Here is a 21,586-nt window from a genome sequence, read left to right as displayed (position 1 = left end):
TATAAATTATAGCATAATCATAAACTTAGCTCGTATGTGTCCTTGACATCAATATGATTAAATAAAAAATAAACGCGAATAAAGCTTCGTAAAACTAAACAGAGTAATTCGTTAATCACTCACTAATCAAAAATAAAAATTCGGTTCATTAGGTAATTCCTGCTATGAGAAACCACTGTAGTCTGAAAAATTTCAGTAATAATAAACCTCCCTCAAAGACACTTTTATGGTTTCTTGATGCAATTTCAAATTAGACTTATACTATTCCAGCAAAAATAAGAAAATTAAATATGAACTTATTTAAAGGAATGCTGAAATTATTTACTACGAAAATCAAATTTCATTTCCGGTTTAATTATTGGCCTCTGTAATAAACTCACTTTGAAACCTGTGGTAAATATAGAAATTTTATTATCAAAAATGTCACGAACCCATATGAACATTGTTCAATAAAATCGTGTTTTGTAAAACGTAATTGCTCCATTGTTTCCTGTAAGTAATACGTTCCGTATCAAAAACAAGTCAATGCGCAGTAATTTTTGACAAAAATAAAGCGATTTTTTGACAGGTTCATTCAACTTCATTAATTGTGACCAAACGTCCCTTTTCACAGTGACAAGTTACGAAATTTTTGAATTTCTGCCAAGAAAATCAAAATAATACTCCCAACGTGTATTGCACTAATCACTGCAACACCACAAAAGCATCAACCTGGATTGTTGATCACGTACACTTGAAATCACACGTTTGTCATGTTCTCATATTTACATAAATATAATAAACAATCACTTTTTATTGTTTATGTGTAATAAAACATTTCAACTAATAATTTATATATCGCGTTTACACTCCCCCAAGGTTACCTCCAGTATCCAAATCGATGGTTTGCATCTATTACAGATTGAAACACTGCAATTGCCGAGTAAAATGTATACATAACACTAAACCACTGACTAAACCCTTGTTACACACTTGGTTAAAATCGCCTGGGGCATAAACCTTTATCATGCTTATCCATAGTGTAAATAGTTGTCGATGTATCTGCTTTGCTATGAAACCTTGAAGCAAATTTAAACAGGTATGAAACATATTATATTTAGTCTTTCACAAGAAAAGTTCCAGTCAAAATTCAAAGCTTTTCCTCACCAAATCACTGACAGCAAGAATCAATAAAATTTCAATAAATACCGTTAGAAACGTACACGTAATTGAGCAATTATTTAAGGCTAGTTAAACATCCAATAGATCAGAAAAAACAAGCAAAATTTTGTCTTCAGTTTAAAATTGTAAATGCGACAGCTATGCCAATAAAGTGCTGAAAATATTAGCAATTTAGCAATGAGATAATATTTTTTGTCTTCCCAATAAATAAAAACTTCATGCATATTAATACGTTTCTTCCCACGTTTCTCAGCGACTAGATTACCAAAAATCTTATTTTAAACGGATTTGTATAAGTTACTTAAAAAAGAAATCCTTGATATTTAAAATACAACGTAACGCGAAGAAATGTTCCAAGGCGTGCAGTAAATTTCTTCAGTAAAGCTAAAAATGAATTTAACTATATTCWKTTACAAAACCAGAATCATTGAAAATGCCTATTTGCCCTATTTTCGGGAAGACATCGATCAATATTTATCAAACCGCCTGGAACAATTGTAAAAATTCAACGGGTTACAAAGTACATTCCACTTTGTGTACAAAGATAACGCTGAAAGAAATGAAACCTGAACTGAAATGTAAGTTCGTTGTGCTGTAATTTAACCGTTTTGTCGGCTAATTGTTATGTTCCGAGTGTTCGAGGATCTTATCTGCTTGGGAGGCATTTGAATACATCATTACCACACAAATATTTGTGCAATTTTGCAAGTCATTACCCAAAGCAAAACGTCCGTTATTTTTAGGACAAGTGACAAAATTGATGAATTTATGCACGAAAAATAGCTCATGTTGCTTTTACTATTAATCACTTCGTAAAATACGTTTGAAAAAAGAGGAATTAATTATAATGCTACAGTTTTGTAATAATGTTCGAAAAATGAGTAAAATGTTTTTGTCATTTCGAGAAGTAAAAATAATTAAATATAATTAAAATTGATTTTTATTTCTGTTTGTATTAGATATTATCAAGTTAATGCAACTTTTGAACTTTAAGAAAATCGAGTAAAATAAGAATTCTATTCTAGTGCCTCAACATGAAAAATTTAGCTAAACTTAAACTTGGACACGTAAGTTATGAAATTATTTAGGGACATCACACGGAGCTCACAGTCATCTTATTTATATTTGAGTACCTGAATGTAGCTTAATTTTTTTTATGATGCATTTAGTTAATCATTATTTCCATCATTTTTTTTTAATACAATTACTAATGCACAATCAAATGCAACAAAAATGCCTGGCTTCGACATCTTTATTGTCTGTAATTACCACTTTTGCCATAAATCTCTTAGAAATTTGGATACAAAAGCATTGTTAAAGGAGTAAATATTTTGCGTCGAAATCGATTTATTATTTTCCTAAAAGAAATAGTAATATAAGCAATACAATTTTAACCGCTGTTGGCTTCCAATTCAAATATTATCTAAAAGAATTTTATGGTATTGTATTTTTAGACGTTATGAGAGGCCGTAAACATGTTGACACTATTTCATGATACGTGAAAACTAAACAGTTATTGCCGTCTGAAATTGCAGATTTTTTAAAGAAAATGCACTACTTATATTTAGTGGAGATATTTTGCCAGCACTTTTTGAGCGAAAAGTAAAAAAGTTGTATTGCGTTTTGTCTTCTGCAACAATATCATTGCTTCCAAATCTACCTACATTATGAAAGTCAAAACAAATAATAATTAGACGTAGGTGTAGATTACTATTTGTCTTGATACCGGATCACTTAGTGAAAAATATTTTAATTAAACTGTGATCACTATTGAAAAACAAATTTCTACGCGAGGAGGAAGGTTGATTGAATTTATCCAATCAATGGTGTAGCGGTGTGGATAATCTTCATTATGTATGTTTACTTGTTAAGTCAAATTAAGAGTTAAAATAAGTCAAAACCAATTAATTTTGTACTCTGAACTCAAGTATTTCTACTTTAAATGAATGAAATTGATAAAGAATTGATAGTAAACGAATAGTAACTAGACAACCTACAAACAAATTCCGCTGGTAATACGAAGCAACTTACCTAGTTAATAATTCATAAAGAACATTCCGCCTGTTAGCATATGGATTTAAATTCAAATTTGTAAATAAATTCATGAAGAGCTAAATAAAACGCGATTAACAGCTCTTGGATATCGTCGTATCCAAATTTTGTTGTATGTAGAACATAAGGTGGAAACCTCATTTGCCTGCTCAAATAATTTTATTTTCTGATGAGACATAAATAATTCCATTTAATTTTTATTTTGGGTTGCAGTAACTTATAGCATATTGTTGTAACAAATGTAGGTCATTTTTAAATTCAGGATTGCAAGGGTAACGTTGAGTTCACATCAAAATTTTTGTTTTATTTTATTAAGTAGTAAACGTTCTATAAAGACCGAAACTGACGTTTCAATTAAACTTGTTTTGTATTCAATTAAACTTATTCTACATGAAATAAATCTAAATTTACGAACGCTGATATTATGTGCTAAAAAAGGGAAACGTGTTCTTACTTTTACGATACGTTTTAAAACGAAACGACTTTGGCAGTATAAAAATTTTATGCCTTGCATATAAATACTCGTACCTATGTGTACAAGTTAAAATTCGAAAAATTTTACGCGACTTTATCAACAAGACAAAATAAAATTCTCTCTTATCACAAACTTTACCAAGTTTATGTCTACTTGAAATACGCTGGACAATAGAACTAATCTCTGTAATAAAAAATAATAATGTTGTTTTCGAACATAAGACACGTAGGTCCCAGTTACGGTAATAAATATAATATATGAATATGCATTATGTAAACATTGGCAAAGCTGCACATGAGATATGCATCATCAACAATGACAGTTAGATGAAAACGTGTATATAATCGGTACTCGAACCTGTTATATACCTACTTTTTATATTCTTTCAAACTCCCCGAGAAATTTCAGGCAGAATATTCCGCAAATTTCCAACACAACTGTAATTTTTCGAATATAAATTTTAAGACTTTCACACTGATGTGATGTTTATTTATAACGGGAATAAAGCTATTTTATAAGTAGCCAAAATTTTCAACACTTCGAAATTTCCAAAATATTATAGCAGGTGCAGGAATAAAATGCGTGTAATGTTAGAAAACAAATTTTCCTCTTTTGTAGAAAGATGTGCACTGAATAATTTGGAATTAACGAGGTAAAATGCAAATATCAAAGGGGCTTTTAGCAGGTCTCTGTGATACAAAGTTCACATTTTCATTTTATGCTTTTAAGACTTGTATAATTTATTTGTAGTTTCTGATTAATCGAGACATTAGTGAAATTAAGTTAAATATGTAAGTGGTAAATGAACAATCAAATAACAAAAGAATGTTCCCACAAGTCGTAAATAAATTCGATTTGACGGAAACGTTTTTCTAAAAAATATGAAAAAAATCATATTTAAATTGTAATGTCTTTCTTAAGAGTTCTAGTACCAGACAATGTTATACGCCGAAAATTAATTCCTACAACTCATAAAAAAGAAAAAAAACTAAAAATAAAGGAAGTCACTAATTAATTTACATGAAATGATCTAATAATAAAGTGATCAAATTTATTTAATAATAATTGCCAGTTGCATAATTTGTTTAAATATACGAACAAACCATAACGTATTATTTTATGCAAACCGATAATAGTCAGTAAACGTGTTTAACTGAATTAGAAAATGCACACGAGGTGAATAGCGAAACTAGAATGAATAATAAAATTTGCAATACCCAAGCCCCGTGAAGCATGAATTTGAACTAACCTAACTTCATTGAGCCGTAAAAAAAAACTTTGAAAACCGATCATGACATGAATAGAAACAAAATTTTCGATTTTATCTTTCGATAGAAAAGTTCTAAACAAATTTCGTTTCCACAGATAATAACTTAAGTTACATAGAAAGTAGAAACAATTTTCCCTTTTGTGGTGGAGAGTAACAACCCGAAAGCAGCAGGATGTCTTTTTAGTTAGCTATCCTGTGAATATATAGCAGTCGATTTCAATTTACGACTTCCAAGGGTTAAACAAACCCATATTCATCAAGAGAATGCCTAGCTTTTTGCTACAACGAAGGACAGATTGGTAGTTTCAGAAGTGTGATAGACGGTCATGCAACTTATTCATTTCCTTCAAAATTACGAAATTAAGTAAATTTCTTACCATTACGTCTGAACTTGGCTTAATGAGTAATATACCGGGTGTCCCAGACAAGCTTGGATATAGGAGATGAACATGGGAAATTAGTTTTTATTTTTTTCCGGCTGCAGGAGTAACAAAAATTAAAAGCTGATTAATGGAGCTTGTAGTGCTCGAAAAGGACAATCTTATCGATATTTTTGGCTCTGGAAACATTGAAATTTGAATTTGCCGGATTAGCGTTACTACGAAACGAACTATCAAGTCAAATTGTGACAAACTCTCCTTTGAAAACAATGACTTGATAGTTCGTTTCTTAATAACGCTAACCCGGCAAATTCAAATTTCAATTTTTCGACGGTCATTTTCGCCCATATGGAGTTAATTGGAGAATCGACAAAAATATCGATAAGATAGCCCTCTTCAAGTACTACAAACTCCATCAGTCAGATTTTGATTTCTATTACTCCTGCAGCCGGAAAAAAATAAAAATTAATTTTCCATGTTAATTTCCTATATCCAAGCCTGCCTGGGACACCCGGTATAAAAATATGTTGTGGTGCTTATTCAATTGTCTGAAGTTTTCAAAATGCACTAGACGGTTGTGAAATATGTTAGCAAAGCGTCTAATACGACGCCATTGAGGTGAAATTTCCGTAATGTCATCAAGAAATTACTTGTCTCCAAGAATTCCAAGGAGGTTCAAAACTCGGAGAAAAACCGTAATTAAAGTTATTAACTTCGTCTGGTAAAAATGTGATGAGTGACAACATCGAATTAGTCGAGAGTTAATTAGTATTTAGTATAATTATTTCCTTGATCAAAAAGGGTAAAACAGACAATTTTAGCAAAATCGAACACAAGCGATCCATTTAGATAACTAAGTACAAARCTATAAAGGCAAACGCATTTCTGGAAAATTCAATCTGTATTTTAATCATAGTTAAAAGCAATCCCGCATTTAATCRCAGAAAGTAAGTAGGTACGTTTGAGGTTTAAAAGTATTGACTAACAAATGAGCAATTTAAATTTAAACTAAATCTTTTGTGTGGAAAGAATGAAAAGAACAATCTCCCTTTACATAAAAAAAACACTACCTTTTCCCCCTTTGTAAAGATTGACATCACCGATGAATTTTAAATTAACCGTTTTAAAACTGCGTCGCATAATATTTATTCGGATTAAATCTGATCCAGTTCGACCAAAATTGGGTTAACCAAACAGTAGTAAAACCCAGATAAATCCTTAAGTAGGTTACGACAAATAATAATTGTCCCAGTAATCATCGTGATTTTTTAGCAAACAATTACTTGAAAACAGATAAAAAATAAACTCAAGGCCGTTGATAAAATTAATCATTGACGTCTCCAAAACAATTTTAGCCAAATCTCATGGGAACATGCAAAAATGTGTTCCTTGCACTTCCGGGTGTCAAACTGTTAATTTTAAATTTAAACTTCAAACAAACATCTGCCGATAAGTCAACGACCTTATAGGCATTTTTACAATGTTTGAGTGATTGTTAACCTTCATTAAATTTGAAATCATCAATCTATCGAATCTGACAATTTTTAAGCAAATTACAAAATGAGGCGTAAAAAGAATGTTATTAATTTTTTTCTTATAGTTTAGTTTACACGGGATGGAATCGTGCGTGTCCTCATTGCTCGAAGATAAAACTATAACCGGAATTTAACACACCCACAGGTTACGTAACAATTAAAAGAAAAAAATGAATCATAGGGCAATGAACTTTTTTAGAAAAAAAGCATATAGGAAGCACTTAAAAAATTCAAGATGCACTTGGAGCGGTTCCTAACTCGAATTAACTTAAAAGTAAACATAAATGTCTAAAATTATGCATTCATAACACCTAGTTGACTTGTCTTGTAAAATTCTGAGGATAATCATAATTAATTAATCAGTTTATGATAATTAAAATATCCAATGCCACTCTAGGACACCAGATTAGCCTCAATTACTAAATTGGCTATCGTTTCTGATAAAATAAATTGAATTATTGCAAATAGATGTTGACATGTCGCAAGACGTATGGTTTACATACGCAAGAGTTTGTTCACGTGTAAAAATAAACGTTCGATATCCTATCAGTATCCGCGAGTAAACAAATTATCTACAATACCAGTCCGAACAGTTTTTACCAGTTCGACCTGAAAGCCGTTGATTTACAGATTGAAGGTATTTATAAACCCCAAACAATGTGACGTCAATTCGACTCAAAATAATCCCGAATTCTTAACGTACGGGTGTAATAAACCTGAGGTGGCTTCATAAATTTTTATTAGCCCAGCGCCCCATCTCTGATGGATTTTATAAGGTATTCCTCTCACATATACTTACTAATCAAATGGAATTAATAATAAGGGAAGGACAACTCCAACGGGGGGCATCTAAATAGCTCGAGGAACAACTTCAGGATCGATTGATTTGAAGCATTAATTAAACGCCCCATTAGATAAGTAAATACAGTCCATTATACAAATTTATTCAAAGTCCTCCCAATTAATTAATTTCAGCGGGTGTAACGCTCAATTGTGTTTTTTTATTTCATTTAATTGCCACTGATCCAATGTTATCAGTAAAAAAGTTAGCCATCTGTTATTATATTTGATTTTATTTGTGGAAGCAATTGATGTTCCAAGATTATCAGTGGCGTAAAAAAATTTATAGCTCAATTAACTCAGTTACAAATAAATCGATAAAAACCTGTAAATCAAATACTTACTCTACATTGTGCTACACTGTATACCTGATAATATTTTACCTATTTTGATAAGGAAAGTGTAAAAATTTCAATAACTGTCATTCCTTACAAGTTACTTTTGTAAAATTTTCAAACAATTCATAATCGTCTCCGTCAAATACAATTTGCAGGTTTTCGTAATTCTGGCTTGTGAATATAAACCTTCTAATTACTATCATTAAAAGTTACTTCGCTTTCGTAATTTAGATGTTATAGAAACTTATACAATTCCGCTTAACATAAATCACCTATAATTCTCCATTTTCAATTTAATTAACACCTACAACTATTAATTAATTTCGTCATAGTCTTAACGTTAACTGTTAAAAAAAGAGAATATTATTTAACAAAATAACAACAACAAAATCAATTTTTATTGGTTGTGTTCGACTCAGTTTTTTTTTAATTCACAACAGTTAATAAAAAAATTATATTAAACTTAATTTACGATTATTATTTAACTTGCCTATAACAATTCAAATGAATATAAATCTAAATTAATAAAACCTTCAAGGATAGATAAATAAAAGTGCACGATTTTACCGTAGAGGGAATCTAAGAATTGTAGTTTTACTATGAATAATTTAAACAGTCTCATTATTCATTAATCATACCATAATAAAACAACTGACAAGTGTTTTAAGTAACACGATTGGTTTTGTTACAGTGACATCTCAATTAATTTGTGATTGAGAGAGAACTCTGGCTAATTGCACGAAACACTATCAAAAGTTTTGCAGGATGTCGGCCTTATAAGACATTGGTTAGAATGAAACTTTACACTAATTATCGAGAGAGTGCATCGAGTTCTTGACTAAAGGTGCAAATTCCATTGTGCCTAATAATAGACACAAGATTAATTCATGCATATCCATCCACAGTGATCTTGATTTGCAAACAAATGATACTGCAGTTGAATCAAAAATGTGGCGAAAGAAAAAAGCACCCCAGCAAAAGGCACGTGAATCGCGTACAAACGCTAATATTATTTATCACGTTCCTAATCAAAAAAAAAAAAAAAAACTGCAAACTCTTAACGCATGAATAAACATTGTTAGTGAATCTTCTCATCAAATAAAATAAATTTGTCACGTGCGTGTCGTTATGAATCTGAAAATGATACTTTTTCAAACCAATTTTGTCTTTAAATTCATAGCGCTAACAGCATAATTTAATCGTTGAAGTGTCACATCGATCACGGTTTGTTAGCTTTGAGTTTTTCCTTTTCATTTTCAACAAGTAGGAGTAAGTTAATTTGGCAAGATGCGCAAACAAGTTTCTTTATTATAATTTCAGTTTGTGCGTAAGCAAAAGTTTCCTCATTTGATGATGCGAAAAGTTACTTTCTTGGTGAATTTTAAAACGGTGATTTGCTCTTGAAGTTTTGAAAATCTTAAAAGTTTAAAGCAATGCAATAATTTAATTAAGACACTTGTGGAAGGTAAACTTGACAAATTTTATTTTTAAGTTAAAAATACTTACTTTAGTTTAAGAAGACAATATTTTGTCGTGATTTTACTCGTAATCCAATTGGGTTGCCTTCCAAAAATAGAATAATTGAACAAACAAGAGCTTTATTCGTTGGAGTTTATCGCACGAAACCCAAAGTCTGGGTTTATTTCAAGCTCTACTCCTTGTAATTTACAACCACTTTATGCACCTTCGCTTTGAATACATTACATTGTTAACAGTAACAAAGTTTCAAAATCAAATATTATTTGCCTCCAAATGATGTAATTTTAATATGTTTGGCAGAAAATATTCTAAGCATTTTTATTTCAGAAACGATGCTTTAAATTACGTCTCAGACTGCAAATACATTTAGCAAATGTTGTAAATTTTGTCGTTAATACCTCTGAAACAATAGCTACATTAAATTTGTAAACTGAATGGAAATGTAATCTCATAAACGTAATATTTATGTAATGTGTGTTTACAATGTGGTTGTAACTACTGTGCAGTAGTGATTACAAAAGAAATCCCTTATCACTGAGATAAACTGAAACAATTTCCGAGGTTACGTAAATGCTATCAAGTCTGCAAATGGCAACAGTTGTGACTAAAAATTACTAAATATGTAAGTACTCCTCATTTGAAAAGTCTCAATTGGAAATTACAAATTGAGATAATCACTTTAATGTAAACACATTTAATATAAACTTGCTAAACTTGGCTATTATTTTGACGGTAGAATAATAAGTAGAGCTGAAACGTCTTTATTTGCTCAAACTTTCTAAATATGGAACGAAACAATAACTTCCATTTCAGTCAACTGAAATGAAATCTTTATTAAAATAAACAAAAACAGAATAAAATGACCAGCTGCCGAGTTTATAAACGCACATACGAAAACCATAAAGTTGTTATTAATACAAACTTGAAGCATTATTCGGTCATAGAGTCATCATTAGATACTTAAACCACTTTGTTGACTTCCAATTTCTTTGATTTTCAACAGACGGAAACGGAAAACTGCAGGTAATTTGGTGGGAATTTTTGGCCAACTTTATTTGTTTGTTTGTGAGGCTATTTATTCATGGGGAAACTTCCCTTTTGCGTTCTCGACACACACAAAATAAGGATCAGTTACAAAGGGACCAAATGTCCGGCCGAATACGATGCAATTCTTTCCTTACAATTTAATATTTGTTTTTCCAACTTTGTAATTTGTTCTGGGGATCGTTCCTCCAAGTTAAGAGTAATTTAACTTGGATGTTCGATATGACAATAATTACTTTATTCCCAATACTCAAACATTGTTACAATTATGTTGATCATTATAACACATGAATATGTACATTAGTTAGTTTTGTTTACTGTGGAAATAAATTATTACTGTTCAATCTGATATAAAATTTATTACTTGAAAAAAGTTGAAAACAACAAAATCCGCTTTAAGTTTAATCAAAGACTCTCGGTCACATTAGTTCTTTCCAAAATCAACTTTTTTTGTAAAAAATATTCTCAACAAAAAAATCCTTTTAGTTTGCATTACATTATTCCCCTAACAACCGTCAATCAATTGATCTTTACCTCAGAGACTTGTTGGAATAAAGGAGCAAACACATTACATGCAAACATCAAAAGAAGCAGCTGTTTGTTACCTCCGCCGTAATAGGTGTGACTTCTTCGAAGAAGTAACCAGCTGCTGACAGATGGTAGAATTAATTCTTTGATGAGCCTAGACCACCTACTTTCTACAAAGTAATTTGAGTTGAAGGTTGATGACAAAGTTTATTGTGTAGAATTCAGTAAAATAAATGTAGACAGGTCCACACCATGTCTAGAGAATTGCAATCTTTTAAAATTGGCAAATATTGACCGATTTAATGGAAAAAAAAAAACCGAAATTTAAGTATGATAAATATTACGCATCTACCGTGACAAATATTTTCCAGAGCTAAGCGACAGTTTTTAAACTAAAAATATCAATCATCGGCAAACCACAGACCTTCTCAAAAGAAACAATAAAGCTGCATTTTCTTAGATGTTTTTTTAGGATGAAGTTGTCAACAGTGAAGTAACAACAAATTTTAATGCAACAGGAACAATAAACATTATCTTGGCCCAAAAGTTCTAATAAGTTTTAGCTATTCACCCCATTTAACACTATACTTAATTTAAAATTTCCTTTGAATTCAAAAAAATGCATGGAACATGATTTATTTAACCAAATTTGTTTGTGCACTACGAAATAAAGGTACATAAAACCGTATTACATTTATTATTTGAAAGTTGTTTAACCATTAAAATAGATAACAATCATCCAATGACAAGAATATAAAAATATAAATGTTTTAAACACAGCAATAATTTTACTGACAGTACGGAATAACTTATGAAAAGCCAGTTCAAAAATTATTGTATTAACGAATTAACTTTAATTTTACATAAATATTACAGTCCTAGAATCGGAAGAAGTAGATTTCCTCAAATAAATATTTAAACGATATAACGCTCTATTCGTTTGAAGATTAAAAGCAAATGATTTGATTTTAGTCGATTGTTGATTACGATTATTTAACCACTGAAAAACCGTGAAAAACTATATTAATCTATCTTAATTYTTCACTTTACTGCATTTGAAAACATCTTTGCAACTAGCGTAATTTTTCGAGGTTTTTCATACTTAAAAAAATAATTAAACCAACAAGCAGGTTTTTAAAATTATTTTGAGGCTAATCAGCATAGTCTATCCAGACACAAAATAACCTTGAAGGTCACTAGTTACTAGTCATAGTATTAAGTGAGAGTAAAAACAGGTCGACGTCTAGAGGCCAAAAATGTATTCTGATTTGTTTACAATTAAATAATACGAAATAAAACCAGAGTAAAAAATTAAGTAAGTATTTCCAATAAATTAATTTCAACTATTTATCAAAGTCGATCTGAATATTTCAATTTGAAATAAAACTAGTTATGTATTTGTGACAACAGTATAAAATAACTAAAATATGACTATATCCTCAGGGCTTTTGAGATAAAAGACGGACTTTTATATATTCAAGCTGGATATTAAAAACGTACTAATCAGAGATTTCAATCGTCACTAATGAAAGGAAACTTGTAAAAATAAACACCGAACATTGGGAAAAATCCATTAGAAACGTCTTTGATTTTATGGTATAAATAGAAAGGCTCATATGAATACATATTCTGTATTAAAACGTAAAAAGAGTTAAAACCTTAATTTGTAACAGCAGCTGTTATGAAATTAAAAAAAAACTAAAAATCTGAAACTACAGTCAATATAATGTTAAACTTACATACATCCTGGTGAGTTTTAATTTCCCTTCTCCAACGAAACAATTTAAAATCGTAAATAATACAATAGCTCCAATGTACGAGAAATTTAATTTCCTGGGAATCAAGGAAGCAAATGATTGTTTATTATTGATATTTAGCAGAACAAATAATTGCCAAAGTAATCACAACCAAAGATTAAATTAGATTCCGTCATAATTTTACTCAAAATCCAAATTTTCCATTAGTAGCCCATTAAAATCTCCTTTTTAAAATATCTTTCCGCATGCTTTCCTACAGATAATAACTCCAAATATCAAAGATAACACTCAGGGTCCTCATTCATAAGCACGATTTTGGAGCAATTATCTAGTTCAACGTCCGCGCATCGTATTTCTTACATTGTTGATGAGGTTTATGGTCCTCTACATTGTATTTTATACATCACGAACATAAAATCGGGCCCATTCCATTCTGTCCACCATCTTTCAACACACAATAGAAACATTAATTTCGACCGATGAATTGTAAAAATAAATGCAAAGTTAATTTATTCCATCGCCAAACAGAATTTAGCGATGTAAATGTTTGGAATTTTGCATGAGATTATGTGACCTGTTCTCCGCTATTTTTACAAGCGCGAATGTTCATCAAGATTCCATTCGTCTGCATAATCTTTCCCAAAGACTCCTAATTAACGACGGACTTCGAACAGGATCAATAATCCCAGAGTAATTTGTAATATTTGATTTAATTAAAATTGGGAAAAAATGCATTCGTTACTCGATACAATTCCGAGAATGCGCTTCACACAACCAACAAAATCTCAAGTTTTATTTGCAAGAGAYCCCTCAGTGATTCGGTAGAAGAGTAAATAAGAATTGGAGATTGTTTTGGATATCTGTAGATTTAGTTTATGGAYAGAAAAACACGTTAGATAAAATAGGTCAGAAACATTATTAAGAACGAAACATACAAAGAAACGASACAAAACTGAAGACGACAGATTAGGCGGAGACAAAAAGTCTGTGGATTAGGATCTTTTTGTCTCAGTGAGATGGTTTTAGATACGTACAGACACTCAATATATGAGCAAGTAAAATTAAGAAATACACCGTATTTCGTAATTTTTTAGAGTAAGAAGGAAAAAAAATACACTTTCCTTGAATATATTAAACAGAACTGTTTGCATATTGCCATCTCCGTTTATTACTCAATTTATTCATTCTTGAGGTTTTACGACGGCACTTAAACCAACCTCAAATTAAAACACAATAAGAACAAAAAAGATTTATGAAGATAAACACTGCCCTTTTAATTAATAATTTTCTTGATTGTGATACGAGTTTATCTTAAATATTCGAGTTAAATCAACACGGAGTTGGGTATCCCAATATTATTCCTTATGACACCATTTCAACCCTCATTATACCGAATCGACCAAGAGCAAAGCACGAAATTCTAATTAACTGCTAAAAGCTTCCAACCCCTGAGTACTTAAATAATTTCTTTGACAAATTTAAAATTGCTAACACCTAGGTCCACACAATGAGCCTTACCAAATTACTAGTTCTTAAAATGCTGATTTTAACATTTTAACTGTCTTGCCTTTTGCCATCGTATTAGTAGTTTTACGACCAAATCGTAAAGGACCGAAYTAACCGATTRCAGGGGCGTCATTTGAAATTTTCTTAAGGGTGGGCAATAAGTTAATTGATTAGCACACGAGTAAGCATTTAAAATTAATAAATATAACCCTAGATAATAATTTTAACACATATGTAACTAACTGTATATAATTTATTCATTCAAACAATATAAACATAACAACAAACAGTAATTTAAATAAAATTAGATGGGGTAATGACGCCCCTGACCGATTACCATAAAACGTGTAACAAAGAAGATTTCTAGCTCTCTAAGTCTCCATTTTTTGTGAAATAATTTTGATACAGAACACTATTATGGCTTCAATTACAAAGTTTTACTTACAGCTATAAAAAAAATCTATTTCTTTTGTGTTATGTGTTATTACTAGCGGGTGTCTAGCCTTATTACAGATAAGTAACTATGATCTGTTGTTAAATATAAAAAAAACAAGGAAACAATAAATAATACAGACTATATCAAAGCCACAACAATTTAACATCCTGTTGCTATTTTATTTCCGGTGTAACCAACATAAAGTAACTATCCAATTCATTATAAAAAACTAGTAATTACATGTTTTTATATTGACTGATAATACACGTGATATTTTTGACCTTATTCTGTTATTGTAACTTAGTGAAAATACTAAAAAAACAGATTAAGCACACTACCTACCCACATTTCATTTCTCGATTTGAGCGAACAAAATAACATTTAATATAGCAATGGAAAATTACAAGAACCCCTTGTTAAGTTTTATGAAGATAAAAATCAATCGTCCAAATTTGTAAAATGGGAATAAAATCAATAGAAAATATACCTACGTTGATTTTCATGAAACAAAGCAGACCTTCAATGAAAAAAAATCATTTTTATATTGCCCATTCAGCAAGGATATGAATGGCATAAATGTAGTTATTTTTAATTCCTCTTCTAAACCACAGTTCACAAAGTAAATTGTATGGAACGGCTTAAAAGGTACATTCTCCCAGTTATTGCATCGAAAGAACGTAAAGCAATAAAGGGATTATGAGAGAAATGTCGTTTATGCATAAAACAATATTCCAACAATGAATGAAAATTTAATCTTGAAAGATTTGCGATGAAAAAACAAATTTTCAGCAACGAATATAGATCAGGCAGACTAACCTACGCTACTACGTCTTCCGCCACATTTTGGGATACTAAATGAGTGTGTAGTAAAGAAGGGTCTATATCAGGGAGGATGAGTTTGTAATTTAGTGAAACATCCCTTTTTTTTTTCATCAACGAACGTATCATTAGTTTGGTTACAGGCAATTTTTGTCATGGCCTAATCGTCTCAGTCGTGACTTGCCACTTTGGGTTAAATTATGTAAAAGCAGAGTGTTGACATTTTCATATCGTCTGGCATTGCATCAGACATTTGTGTTTCATGTTATCGATAAATAAACGTATCGCATGAATCATCTTGTGGGCGATAAAGTTTATTACGAGATTCTCTTCGAGTCCAGTGCAAACAGTCAAATTTCTATAATAAAATTAAAGCTACTTAACCGCGCCATAGATCAGAATCCGGAATCAAGCTATTGTTAGTAATAAACAACACAAAACTGGCTCGCCCACCTCATAATTTATTCATTCTAAATCGTCCAATTTAGATTAAATCTCTAAGCATTAAAAAGTGCAAAACATTTTGGCAGTCTTCGACACGGCACGTCCTGTTTTGATAATACACCAACACAACATTTTAACGGTTTTTATAATTGGAATAAAATAGGATGTCAGGTCTACGTGCGTCACATCAAAAATAAACTTAAAAAGTTTTTCTGCCAAACCGAACTATTATCATAAATAAATAAAGCTCCACGCAATTTAACACGCATTTGGTTTTTATACGCCATTAATAATGTATAATTGAAATCGCTGATTTTTGATTAAACCGAATTTATCGTCACTAATCRAAAGTATTGTTGTAGAAATTGCGTCTTGAACATAAGGTGAAAGGAATTAAAAAATACTTTACAAGGTAGTTTTTTCAATCAACAAATAAGATTCAAGAGTTCATGACTGGTTATTAAAGTTTAGCCGACAAGTATACATTATACATTTGTATACCACTTAATATATAACATCAATCTTTCCTTCTCTACTGTACTAAAAAAGACTATAAGAGCGTGGAACAAATTTAGAATCTTTTCATCATACATGAAGGTTAAAAAATTCACGATCACCTTTAAACAAAAATTTTCTAGTAACAAAACAAAAAATGCAGTTAGCAACTGGCTCATTACGTGCAATTTCTTAGATTAACTCCAAGATAATTGAAATAATTATAGGCATTACTCCGCAATATGTGTTATAGTTGGAGTTTTACCTCTTTGTTCTAAAAGAGGTCTATTAAGTTCATGGTCTAACACCTCAAACCAATTGAATAAAAATTGGAGGCTATACCTGGTTCCTGTTAAAAAAATTGCGTCAAAATCACCATAAAAGTACAATAACAATGTGTTCTTGAACTTGTGCCATTTTTTAAATTGCCCAACATTCCTATTTGTTTTTTTACTATGTACGCTTCAATTATCCATTGATAAAAGTGAAGTAGTTAGCATTTTACCATTAATTGTGCAAAATTGGTTGCGATAATAATTATTAATCAAAGATAAATCGCAAACGTTTGCTCCTTTAAAAGGTTACAATTTCCGTTCTTGAAAATACATTGTTCTAAATAATTGACGTCTATTTGACCATCTGTCTAAAACTTAATTTAAGTTGTACAGTCTGGAACACACAATGTGTTGCGGAATTATTTGCCCTCCAGGGACAATGTTGGAAATTATTTCTGGATTGGCAGGTATTGTAATTGACACTTAAAAAAATAGCACTCATAAGCCATAAGCCACAGAGAATCTGGAATTTTCATATAGTTTGAACTTCTGAAGAATTTATGTGCAAGTTTTTACAATGTTAGTTTCATAATTGAATTCAATGGCATGCTCGTCTCGACGTGAAAGAACGCGTGGATTGGCTCACTTAGCGTTAGTCCTAAAGCTCATCTTTTTCAAACAAAACTACTATGGTAATACGTATATAAAACTCGCTTTGACTATTCAACCATAAATACGAGTTTTCAAACGTGATCATAATGTTGCACATATTGGATTTGGAAGTTAACACAAATTCTCAATCAATTTGCATAAAAGGTAATTTCATTTAATTTTATTTTGGCGCGCTCTAAATTCCTCAAAATGAGTTAAACTGATTATTTTATCACATAGTCCTCATAACAAACTATTATTAAAATATTTAACGGAGTAGCCGAAATACATACATACATATTTCGATGTTTAAATAATTCAATGTAATTAATTAATTCCAACCGTTTTAAATAATGATAAAGATTTTAAAACTATGTATCCATAAATAAGCATACATTTTGGATTTCGTGAAAAATTTATACACAAAAATACATTTTAAAAATAAATAGTTTCTTGATTAAAATTAGTTAATAACAAAAAAATATGCTATATTATCAATTATTATACATTCAAATACGTATAATAATAAAAATAAAAAAAGAATGTTGATAAGTAACAAAATTTCCTTTTTAAAATCAAAAACACTATAGTCACACAACATGTAGTAAATAAACAAGTTAAAAAAATATCATATTTTTCGATTAATAATTCTATATTACGCCTTTTCCAGTTAGACTTTGACCAAAATTCTGAAAAAACTGAACTTGAAGTTGAGAAATTTACTTTATATTAAAAAAACCCGGAAAAGTATTAACAATTATATGTATACACACGTTAATGTAAATTCCATTTCATTTACCATAACTTATAAAACGATTTTTCTTTAAAAATATAGAATGCTATAGGTGATATTAAATATTTTTTTTAATTTAATCAAAAATTATCGTGGATCTCTGTTTTGCTTACTTTTAATTTTACCAAAACAAAACTAACATATTCATATTTAATTTCACACTTTTATTAATCCAAACAATTATCATAAAGTAGAAATTATATTACCTATCGATCATTCAAAGATCAACAAAATACAAAGTTGTATTATTTCATTAATGACGTCAATTTTATATTGTATGTAAATGTATCTGTCAATATATCTGTGGCCAAAAAACAGAAATATCGACAGTAGCCATATACATAGTGAAAACATAACTCGAATATTCATAGCGTTTTTATTTAAAATTATTTAAAAAGTTTCTACAGGTTATAATTTAAGGTTTTAATTTATTTTGAGAAAACTTTAAAACAAATTCTACTAATAAAACTTCAACGTATCACCGAATAAAAAACTCTTTACGAGAGGAATCAAAAAACAATTTATATCCCTGGAATCCTGGAAGAAACGGAAGAGGCGAAATTGAGAATACCCTAGGGTATTTACATAAGCTTCGGACAAGATGCGGTGTCGTAATATGTAGAAAATGTTTGAATTTGTAACCTCTTAGATTTAGGTGTTCATACAATTTATTTTTGCTTTTCAATCTATCTACAATTCAGTAGACATGCAGAACAAGTTGTCTGTGACATTAACTGAGAAGAATACAAACTATTAATTCTTGCCAAATAAAACAACCTGACTAATTGTGTCGAGTCATATCTGTGCACAAAAACTCTCATAATTTCCCATTACACTGACCACTGCACGTTTATTATCTGTCTGAAACAACCAACAAATTGACGTTTGTTTTTCATGGTTCACAGAACTGATTTTTTTTTTTAATTATATGATGTTAACTGTCTGACAATCAAGCAATGATAAAACACTTTCATAATCTTCATTAAAATAATAACCCCAAAAAGATTGTTATTAATTAAATTGAAACAGTCTGTTTTACTAAAAGAAAAAGATTTGCAATTTAAATAACTCAGAAAAGTTGTAAATCGTAATAAATAGGTCACGTTATGATAAAGTTCCACAAAAAAGCGGAAARTAGCCCACAGTAAATTGTCTTATCGTCAAAATTTATCTGCCAAAAAATACACACATCAAGGCCACGCACGTGAAGAATAATCAAAAAGGAAATCTCGCCCCAAGCACCATTAAAAACCCAACCTGTTGTAATAAATAACACAAAAAAGTAATTATTAAATTAGGCCCAAAATTTTTTTGGCATAATAAATTACAAAAGAAAAAATGYGTGCTTGAACCGGAGGTAACCARCTTCCAAAGTTTCCCCGTAAAAAATAATTTTCTTCTTGATGGCTACAACGAGCAAAGTTATGAAATCTGCGGTRTAGATCAAAGGTGAAACAACTGAAATATGAATGAGTTGATACTCACAATTGCAACATTTACGTGTTCGTATTTTGATTTTTCATTTATTAAAAGTAATAAAGATTCAAAATGTGCTACTCGTATTCTAAATATTTATTTTTCAAACATCAAATACCTTTTGTCCCAAATACGCAACGTTTTAAAAATTTAATTGTATTTTTTGTTATATGTATTTTCGGCACAACAAAAAAATATTAAAAGAAAAGATCAAAAGCTTTCAATTTTTTAGCTTCTCAGTAAATAAATTAAAAGCATTACTCCACCTCTAGTGTACATACATATCCTGTCATAGCAATCACAGCATTTCACTGCATACTATTATTTAATTATTTTTACGATTAATTAAACGTTAAAGATAATCACTGAAAATCTTTTTGTAACACATTTGCCCTCATATTCAAAATAAACCAAGGTAGATATCGTAAAGTTGCATAGTGCAGTGAAAAAAATAAAAATAAATAAAAAAAGCTTCATATTGTTATAGACACTCAAATTATTTCGAAGAATCTCCATTACGTATATTTGTTCAAACTGTTAAAAAAAAGTAATAGCGAAAACAATTATTTTCCAAACGGAGTAGTGCCTGGCATTTTCTTAGTAAACAAGAAAAAACAAATCGTCTCCCTTTAATTAGAAAATCATCATTAGTCTCTTAAAAATCGGAAAATCAAGACGATAAAAAATGAAGCTTTTCAAACTGCAGGTTCTTTCATATTACCAAGAACGATTTTGAATATAAAAAAATATCTAAATTTAATTGATTAAAATAAATTCCACGAGAAAAAAGTTCAAGTACGAATATTGATTGATAAAATAAAATTCCCTATTGAATCTTTCCTTTACAATTTGCCTCATTGAAAAGAAATCCACAATTGACACTGCTTCGCTTCAGTCTACAACATACATATTTGAGATATACTTTTACAGTTTTTTTACATAAATATACCATTTTCCCCTCTTGTTTCTTTTAATTCCTAAAAATAAATTCTGAAGGTCGTATATAAAACATCCGAAACAGAAACCCAACAAAAGTGTTGAGGCTAAATTTTAATAAACAAAGGGAGTGTGTTTTTTAATTGTCTTGGATTTCAGGGCTAAATATCTATTTTAATTACTGTTTTAACTAAACTACTTAAAATAAAAAAAGGAAAATAATTAATAACACAACAAATAATAATGAGAATGCAATTAATTTGTCTAAATGTTTAAAAATTTACTATGGCCTAAAAGTACTACACATTCCTATAAGATTTCAGTTTAAGATTTATTGGATATTTTCAATCTTTTAAGATAGTCCAGAGATAAGAAATGTAGAATTTAAGATTAGATCCACTACAATTTGTTCCAACTTATTGCATTTACCTCTTACAACTAAACACATATTTACGTTTCAAAAAACATTTTAGAGGTTTTAAAATTCCTATCGTTCACTAATTTTGTGCACCACTTAAAACTAGTTAAGATATTACGAAAATGGAATAAAATTCAAGCTTCGAGCACAATAGTAAACCTGCTTAGTTTCAGATCCTCAAAGAGTCGGAAGTCGAAAACCTATCAATAAGAAAAAACTTCACAAACACAATTTGAACAACTTCTGAGTGATCGCAAAAGACAACAGCGTCCTTATCCTGAATATTCTCGCCCGCAATAAAACGAAAAAGGACAACGTAAAGCCTATGCTGCCACTTCTTTATTCCGTATCCTCATGTTACAATTCAGTAATTTTGTCAACCCCAACTTATAAATTTAATATTTGAATATTTGCTCCTGGCTTCGTTGAAGCATTTCGCGGTTTTGACAAACTGTTCAGCATCACCTTACAAACAATT

General features: G+C 30.1%; 2 protein-coding genes across 3 annotated transcripts in view; one reads left to right on the top strand and one right to left on the bottom strand.

Moving 5' to 3' along the window:
• Positions 1-21,586, top strand: part of LOC123004803 (gephyrin) — a 36,506-nt gene that overhangs the window by 5,294 nt on the left and 9,626 nt on the right. The window contains exon 1 of one of the 2 annotated variants that reach the window (XM_044398243.1): positions 7,444-7,510. The exons of the other annotated variant lie outside the window; for it this stretch is intronic. The gene's annotated coding sequence lies outside the window, so the exon portion shown is untranslated. Of the gene's footprint in view, positions 1-7,443; positions 7,511-21,586 lie in introns of those variants that run through there. 2 annotated transcript variants of the gene reach the window in all.
• LOC123004802 (insulin-like receptor) overlaps positions 1-21,586 on the bottom strand; it is a 28,449-nt gene that overhangs the window by 4,929 nt on the left and 1,934 nt on the right. The window lies entirely within an intron of this gene.

Source organism: Tribolium madens, unplaced genomic scaffold (genome assembly GCF_015345945.1).
Source record: "Tribolium madens isolate multiple individuals breed KSU strain unplaced genomic scaffold, Tmad_KSU_1.1 Scaffold_20;HRSCAF=117;Tcas5.2_LG4, whole genome shotgun sequence".
Lineage (NCBI taxonomy): Eukaryota > Metazoa > Arthropoda > Insecta > Coleoptera > Tenebrionidae > Tribolium > Tribolium madens.
This window is presented reverse-complemented; position numbering and strand designations above follow the sequence as displayed.